This window comes from Humulus lupulus, chromosome 3 (genome assembly GCF_963169125.1).
Source record: "Humulus lupulus chromosome 3, drHumLupu1.1, whole genome shotgun sequence".
Lineage (NCBI taxonomy): Eukaryota > Viridiplantae > Streptophyta > Magnoliopsida > Rosales > Cannabaceae > Humulus > Humulus lupulus.
Window position 1 is genome coordinate 182,152,002 of NC_084795.1, and position 8,100 is coordinate 182,160,101.

The 8,100-nt window shown below is 39.3% G+C and overlaps 1 non-coding gene across 1 annotated transcript; it reads right to left on the reverse strand.

Moving 5' to 3' along the window:
• Positions 1–2,853: 2,853 nt before the first annotated feature.
• LOC133828242 (small nucleolar RNA R71) lies at positions 2,854–2,960 on the reverse strand. The gene has a single exon (XR_009890872.1). It is a non-coding gene; the product is annotated as a small nucleolar RNA R71 (small nucleolar RNA).
• Between the last annotated feature and the right edge of the window lie 5,140 nt (positions 2,961–8,100).

Consider the following 8,100-nt stretch of genomic DNA (forward strand, 5'->3'; position numbering starts at 1 on the left):
AATCTCGTGTTATTTATTTTCGTTGATTAAAACTGTCTGTTGTCGTTTATATTCTCTTGAAGGTTGTCGTATTTGACGTTCTCACGTCGTTGGCTAAAATCACAATCAACAAGTTATATAAATAAAACTAAGCAAACGTGCATATTGCACGTTACTTATATCTAGTATAATTAAAAAGGTGTATTTATTACTTTGCTATTTTTTTTTAATTTAATACATGTTATATTTTGTGTTAAATTTGACATAATTTTCAAAGTGTCCTAAATTAGATAATTTTTTTAGCATATAATTGAATAATTTATTATTATTATTATTTACAAAAATACAAATTTGTCACTCTATTAAAAATGTTTTAACAACTGAAAAACAGTGTTATATAAGTTTTTAGCATTAAATTAATTTTATTAAATCAATTTTTATTTCATTATTTTGTTTGGTTGCATTTTAGAGTTTTGAAATGTCATTTCAATAAAATAATTTTTCTACTAATTTAGTGGAATGACTATTTCATTTAAAAATGAGAGGAAAGACCATTCAAATTAAGAAAGAAAAAAATTAAATAATTTTTTTATTCATATTAATTTTTGAGGAATTAGCGGAAAAATTACCAAATGTTTAACAAAAGTTGTGATTTAGTACCCAATTTTTTTTTAGGGAAAAATACCCAATATCATGTTCCGTTTATATCCGTCAAAACACAACCATTAGTTGCTCACTGGGTATACACATGTCACACTTCCATGGGTCAAACTCATAATATTTTTAAATTTAAATTTTAATTGAATTTAAAATAGAAAATATCATTTAAAATATATTTTAAAGATATTTAAAAAATAAAACAATATTATAAAAATAACTTGTAATTATTATTTTTCCTTATGAATTAATTATAAAATAAAAAACTAATTAAATAAGTTAAAAAACAAACTCAAACTAATAAAAAATTTGATTTAGAGTTTCATAAAGCATTCTGAGTCCTTATTTTTTTATGTTACACCCAGATTTCGAGATAAGAGGTTATGACTCCGAAAGATGGGCTCGTCAGGTGTGAGCTCGAAACGTATGAAAACATCTTTTGGTCCAGCTGTATGATCTTTGAAGTAGAACGACGACCTCGAAGATGTGTAACATCGGGATACTTTCTGAGTTCGAAATGGCACGACACTTCGATACATCTGTTACCAATTGACTTCAGATAAAACAAGCCGAGCTTGGGAAGTGCAAGCTCAGGTGTGGTAGCTTTGACAGTATCTATCTACTCCGAACATGTCCTGAAGTTTGGTGATAGTTTCGTAATAGTTCCATAAGTCTTGATAGTAACAATGCCGATTGCTGATCTCGAAGACCTGATGAGTCGCCTGGGTTAGCCCGTTACGTGTGAACATATTTATTGTTGTGTAATCCCAATATTTAAGGGATACCATTTAGTCTGTTATCTGTTCCCGATTCTTATGGGACGTTTCCATGTATATAGGAGATATTGCATTTAATGTCATTAATACAGAATATCTTCCCGAAATATGTGGGAATGAACTCTGTAACCTTCCCTATAAATAGAGGAGGAATGACCACTTGTAAATGATCGATTTCTGACTTCTTCAGACAAAGCTCTGGGTAATTCATCTCTGAAGAATTTCCAGAAAAATTCAAGTCTTAATAACATAGACTCGTGGACTAGGCAGAATTAACTGATGAACCACGTAAAAAATCTTCTTGTTTCTCTTTATCATCCATTCGCTTCATAGTTTACATTGTTTAATTGCTCTACGATTTAAGTTGACGAAAAATGGCGTCAACAGTTTGGTGCTTTCATTGAGAGCATTAAGCAGTACGTGCGTGAGTCTATTCAGTCGAAGAAGCCTCCCTAAATCAACTATGGTCGTGAATGATCCCAATGTTCCTGAGGAGGAAATCTTAGAGGAAGCTGACTATCCCTGGCGCCCTGAGAAGCAGCCTATGATGAATTCAGACCCTGATGAGAGGAGTGGGTCCTTTGACTCTCAAGGACCACCGGCACAACCGGCCCCCAGGGACGACGAGGACATGTACTACAACCCTGAACGATATGTCCCTATTGTGGAGCTTAAAAATCGTTAACTGCGAAAGCAGTTGGTGGAGGCCAAGAAAGGTAACAAAGAGCTGGCCAGATTGGCTGCCGAGGCCCAAGCGGCTCAGCCCCCGCCCCTGCCGAGGCGCCGTTGCCGGGGAATTGATATTCTATTAATATCAAAATAGTTAATTTTTATTCTAATTTGGCTGTTTTTATTTTTTGAACTAATCCAAGTTGTCGCATTCTGTTTTAATAGGTGAATCTTTTGTATGCGACGTGAAGGATCTGCAAATCTTGTGCCTGTTAATCCTGAAATCGAAAGATCCTGCAGACAAAACAGAAGGAAAAAGAGGTTGGAAGTATCAATGGCTGCCAACCAAAGAGACGGGGTTAACAACAATGATGGTCAGAATCATATCGCTCAGGACCAAAATGTGCGAGCATTAAGAGATTATGTGCTCCCTGCTGTCACAGGAGTGCACTCGTGCATTAGGCCGCCGACTATTACTGCCAATAACTTTGAGATTAAGCCGGCGATGATACAAATGGTCCAGACTTCTGTTCAGTTTGGTGGTCTCCCCAATGAGGATCCTAACTTGCACATAGTGAATTTCCTTGAGCTATGTGCAACGTTTAAGTTTAATGGGGTGAGCGATGATGCAATAAGGCTGAGATTGTTCCCTTTTTCACTAAGGGACAGGGCAAAAAGTTGTCTTATTTCTCTACAGGCCAACTCAATCAATACATGGGAGGAACTAGCTCAGAAGTTTCTCTCAAAGTTCTTTCCTCCTGCAAAAGCTGCGAAGTTGAGGGGAGAAATCAATAACTTCTATCAGAATGAGGGAGAGTCATTGTACGATGCATGGGAAAGATTCAAAGACCTGCTCAGAAAATGCCCTCATCACGGTATAGAGAAGTGGATGTTAGTCCACAATTTTTACAATGGGCTTTGCGGTACTACTCGCACTATAATAGATGCAGCAGCAGGTGGTGCTTTCATGAGTAAAGGGGCTGATGAGGCATATGAATTGTTAGAGGAGATGGCTATGAACAACTATCAGTGGCCTGCCGAACGAGACACTTCACAGAGAAAAGTAGCCGGGGTACATGAATTAGATGCTATAACTGCTTTAACTGCTCAGGTTGCTTCATTGACAAAGCAGTTGCAACAAAACAAGATCTCAGCTCAAGCCCAGGCTATACAGATGCAATCAGGGTGTGAAATATGTGGAGGGCCTCATTTATATGAACAGTGTACAGCGGCCAACATGTGTGGTAATATGCCAGTTAATCAGGCTTAGGTACAGGCAGTTGGTAATTTTCAGAGGCCTTATCAGAATCCGTTCTCCAATACTTATAATCCTGGGTGGAGAAATCACCCAAATTTCTCATGGAGAAACAATCAGGGCCAACAATCACAGTTTCAAGGGCCATACCAGCAGCACATGCCGCAACAGCCTATGAATCAAGCCTCATCGTCACACCAGCCTAGACCGCAAGATCCACCAGAAAAGCCTAATGAACTGCAAGCAGCCTTGCTGACCCTCACTAATACTCAGACTCAATTCATGACTGAGACCAGATCCTCTATTCGAAACCTTGAGACACAAGTGGGTCAGTTAGCCAACTTGCTTAATAACAGACCGCAAGGGAATTTTCCTAGTAATACCGTGGTAAATCCTAAAGAGAACTGTCAAGCAATTTCGTTGAGGAATGGTAAGCAAGTGGAGCAGCCCAGTGTACAAAAGTCAGTGGTTCGGAATGAAGGCTCGGGAGACACTAGATCGGTCAGTATGTATGACCAAAGATGCAGAAATACTAGGAATCGAAGGGATCACCTAGATTTACGAGAACACCTGAACCATAATCGGGGTAATGATAACCCCTCGAACCCAGATCTGAGGGATCACCTCAATGGACGCAAGAATCTTATGCGGAGGCGCGATGCTAGGATTGTGATCAACGATAACCAATTTCAAGTCAGACCCCCTGTGAATCCAGTCGAAGAAAGGATTGAACAACTGGAAAAAGTGTTCAGGCTCTTACAAAATGAACGAGGTCGGGATCGGGATGAAGAGTTCGACGAGGAACTCGAGCCCTTCGCCCCCCATATTTCCAACACCCCGTTTCCTCAAGGATTCTGAATTCCTCATGTCCCACCATTTGATGGGAATTCCGATCCATACAGTCATTTGAGTACGTTCAATACAATTATGAGAGCGAGTAACGTGGGCTACGAGCTCAGATGCATGCTGTTTCCAGCCTCGCTCACAAGACCAGCAAAAAACTAGTTTGAAAAATATAAGAGGCATTCAATTGCTTCTTGGGATCAATTGTCTAGAGATTTTAAGAAGCAATTCAGAGCCATGATTGGAATAAGGCCCGAGGCGTCTGCCTTGACCAATGTCCGACAGCAGCCGGATGAAACATTAAAAAGTTACCTTACAAGGTTTAATTTGGAAGTTGCCCGAGCTCGTGACGTAGATGACAGCGGCCATTTAATGGCTGTCTGAGTCAGAGTAATGCCTGGAAGCCCTCTCTGGGAAGATATTGTTAGGAAAATATAAATTTGCCTCAATGGAAATAGTAAGAAATTACAACTCTATGCAATATATTACAAATAATAATGATTGATTAAAAGGAGTTACAACTCTATAACTGAAAATTACAAATAAACAAAGAAACCGAAGAAGAAGAGAATAATCAAATACAACTCTAAGCAAAATGTTACAAATAAAGTAAAGTGTTTAAAACAAAAGAAAAGAAAAGATTACAACTCTTGAACAAGAAATACAAGTAAAAAGAACAAGAGAATAAGAAGAAAACAATACAATAGAAAGGAGAATAGAAATACAAGAAAACGCTCACTTACACAACCTAAGTGAAGAAGGTTGGGGATCACCAACTTGAACAAGGTTTAAAACCTTTGTCCAAAAGCTTATTTCCCTTTAACTCAAGCACTAAGGGATCTCTCTCAGATATTGGAAAAACTTTATGGAATTATCAAGCCTCAAGGTGTTTCTAGCCAAGTGCTCTAATGGATAGAAATGTTATGTCTTACAAGTGAGCTATAAGCTCCTATTTATAGAGTTTAGAGACACCCTTTGAATTTCAAATTCCACCAACCCTCTTGGCTGTTACCAATGTTTGATTGGATTAATATGGAATTAAAAATGAGATTTGGGAGTTATTTGGGTTTTTTGAGCCGTTCAACAAAGATTGAAAAAACTGAAAAAAATGGTCAGTTTTTGGCGTGTGGCCGCGGCCAGAGACATTAGTGGCCGTGGCCACTAGCCTTTGTCCCACAGGCCGCAGCCACCAACATTCCGTGGCCGCGGCCACTGACCATTTTCAGCACTAAAAATATGTTGTTTTTCCAAACGGTTCCAAACCCTCCCAAATGATTTTGTAACTCCCAAAACACATTATTGGGGTTAAAATCATATCTCTAACCGCCATATCACATATGGATTTATGAAATTCATCAAAATATTGTGTAACAACAAATTTACACAATCAAGGGTAATATTTGGAAGTTACAAATTTGTAACACCAAATATGTTACATTATTTGGATATATCTCATATATCTAAATATTGTAACTCTCTATTATATGTTACAATATGTGACACTCTTTGTCACATTTATTTAATCTAAAATATTATATTATAATATAATATAATATTACATTATATTATAAAATAATATAACAGATATGCAGAGGAAACCCATGAGGTCCTTAACCGAGTTCAATCGACGAGCTCAGAGGTTTGTTAATGTAGAAGAGGCGAGGTCAGCATTGAATATTGTAACACCCCAATTTGCTCATAAGGTTTAGGACCTTGATTAGCGTGCATGTAGGGCAATAAATGAGTTAACATGTTTATATATGAATTTGAATGAATATGTGATTAGAATGCATGTTTAGGTGGTATAAATATGCATGTGGACCCCGTTTGTATGTTAGGGGTAAATTGGTAATCTTAGCCCGCTGAGGGTGTAAATGTGTTAATGGTATTACGTGATTTTTACCACGTGAGTGTGGTATTATTAATGTGATGCACGTGCTGAGACGGTCCTAGAGGGCTAGATAACTCAAAAGTCACAACGGGATTTATACCCGGCTCGGGAGAAGCCTAGGGGTACTTTCGAGAATTTTGTGAGTTGAGTTGAGGATTTGTGGTTAATGGTTATTGGTGATTGAGTAACCTGGGTAACCATTAGTAACTGCTGAGAGTAACAAGTTTAGGTGGAAGAAATGGTAGAATTGTAATATAGGTGAAAGGACAAGAGTGCCCTTGAGGTTTAGTTAGGAGAGGATAACTATGGGAGGATAGGATAGTAATTTGGCAGGGATTTAGATCACTTCAGCTGAAGGAAAAGGATCATTTACGTTATTTCACTTGGGGCATGTTTTGTTTATGCTGAAAATTGGGAGAAACCTAGAGGAAAAGAGAAGAAAAGGAAGGAAGCTGAGTTTGGAACCTAGAGGAGGAATCAAGGTGGGTTGAAGTAGTTAAAGCCAAGCAGGGATCAAGATTTGGTTAGAGGTAAGTTTCATCTCTGAATTTCTGTGTTAAGTAAGTTTCTATAGAATTTAGGTTGAAATTGAAAGATGGTTTGTGGCTGGTTTGCTTGGGAATTCAGCTTGTGAAATTAGAAGGCTTAGCTTGGAGCTGGAAGCAAGGGAGCTTAAGGTTGAATTCTCCATTTAAGGTAAGGATTTTGTGCAATTATAAGGTTTATTATTGTTATGGTTTAAGTTTGGGTCTAAGTTTCTAACTTTCTGGTTTGAACTATTGAGGCATGAAACCAAAGTGTGATTAATGGGAGTGATTGTGTAATTGAGCTGGTTTATGATGTTTATAGGTTGTTAAATGGTTTATTTGGGGTTTTTAATTGATTTTGGGGTTTAGGTATGTGTTTGGGTTGAATTGGGAGTGTTTTGGCTTGGGGAAAATGCAGGGGAAAACCCAGATTTCTGGGTTCGCGAAGGAGCGCCACGGCCCTATTCTTTGGCGCCGCGGCACGAGGCTGCTTCTGGGTAGGGAAGTGCTCTCTGACTTTCTGGACGCCGTGGCCCTCTAGGGCAGCGCCGCGGCGCTAGGCTATTTTCAGAACATGGAAATTTTGCAATTTTGAGCTTTTGCTATGGGGGTTCGGGGGATGTTTCCGATGTATTGTTTTAGGAATTTGGGGGTTCCGAGAGTGTGGGATTGGCCCCGGGAAGTGGTTTTGGATTGGTTAGCATTAAAGGGTGTTTTATATGTGTTCTGACTAGGTCTTTGGAGAGGCTCGGGTTAGAGGACCATGCTTGCGGCCTTGGTGCATCGGAAAGCTCGAGATACAGGTAAGAAAACTGTAGCACCCGTACAGCAGGGCTTGGGCCCATAGTATTGTTGCAGGGCGTGGCCCTAGATTGTATTGTTGCTAGGGTGTAGCTTTAAATGAATGATTATATGTTTGATTGCTATTTGAGAATGCTAAGTGTGGTAATAGTAGAGTGAACGGCAAAGGGGCCGGGAACAACGAAGGGCCGGGAACGGCGAAGGGTCGAGAACGGCGAAGGCCGAGAACGGCAGTGGGGCCGGGAATACCACTTGGCACATTGAGTGCTTGTGGTTAGGGTGAGACCCCAATGGATACATGGGATATTCTTACGGTGTAGATCGAGATCCCAGGCTTTGGGTAACGCTTCTGGGACGGCATGGTCGTGTATGTGTTTAAATCTTATGGATTGTCTGATTAGATATGGGTTATCTGTTATAGTGATTATATGATATGCGTATGTTATGTGCTGTATGAGTTTTCTTGCTGGGCTTCGGCTCACGGGTGCTCTGTGTTGCAGGTAAGGGCAAAGAGAAAGTCAACCAGCCATGAGTACGGAGAGCGTGGGGTCGGCGTGTACATGTTTGGCCTACTCGACTGCTTTGGTTAGGGGAATTTTTGGGAAATGGCTGTACTAAACTCTGTTTTTGATAATTGTCAACTGTAAATTTATTTTGAGTTGTAAATATTTCACAAACCCCGTTTTGGGATCCCAAATGTTA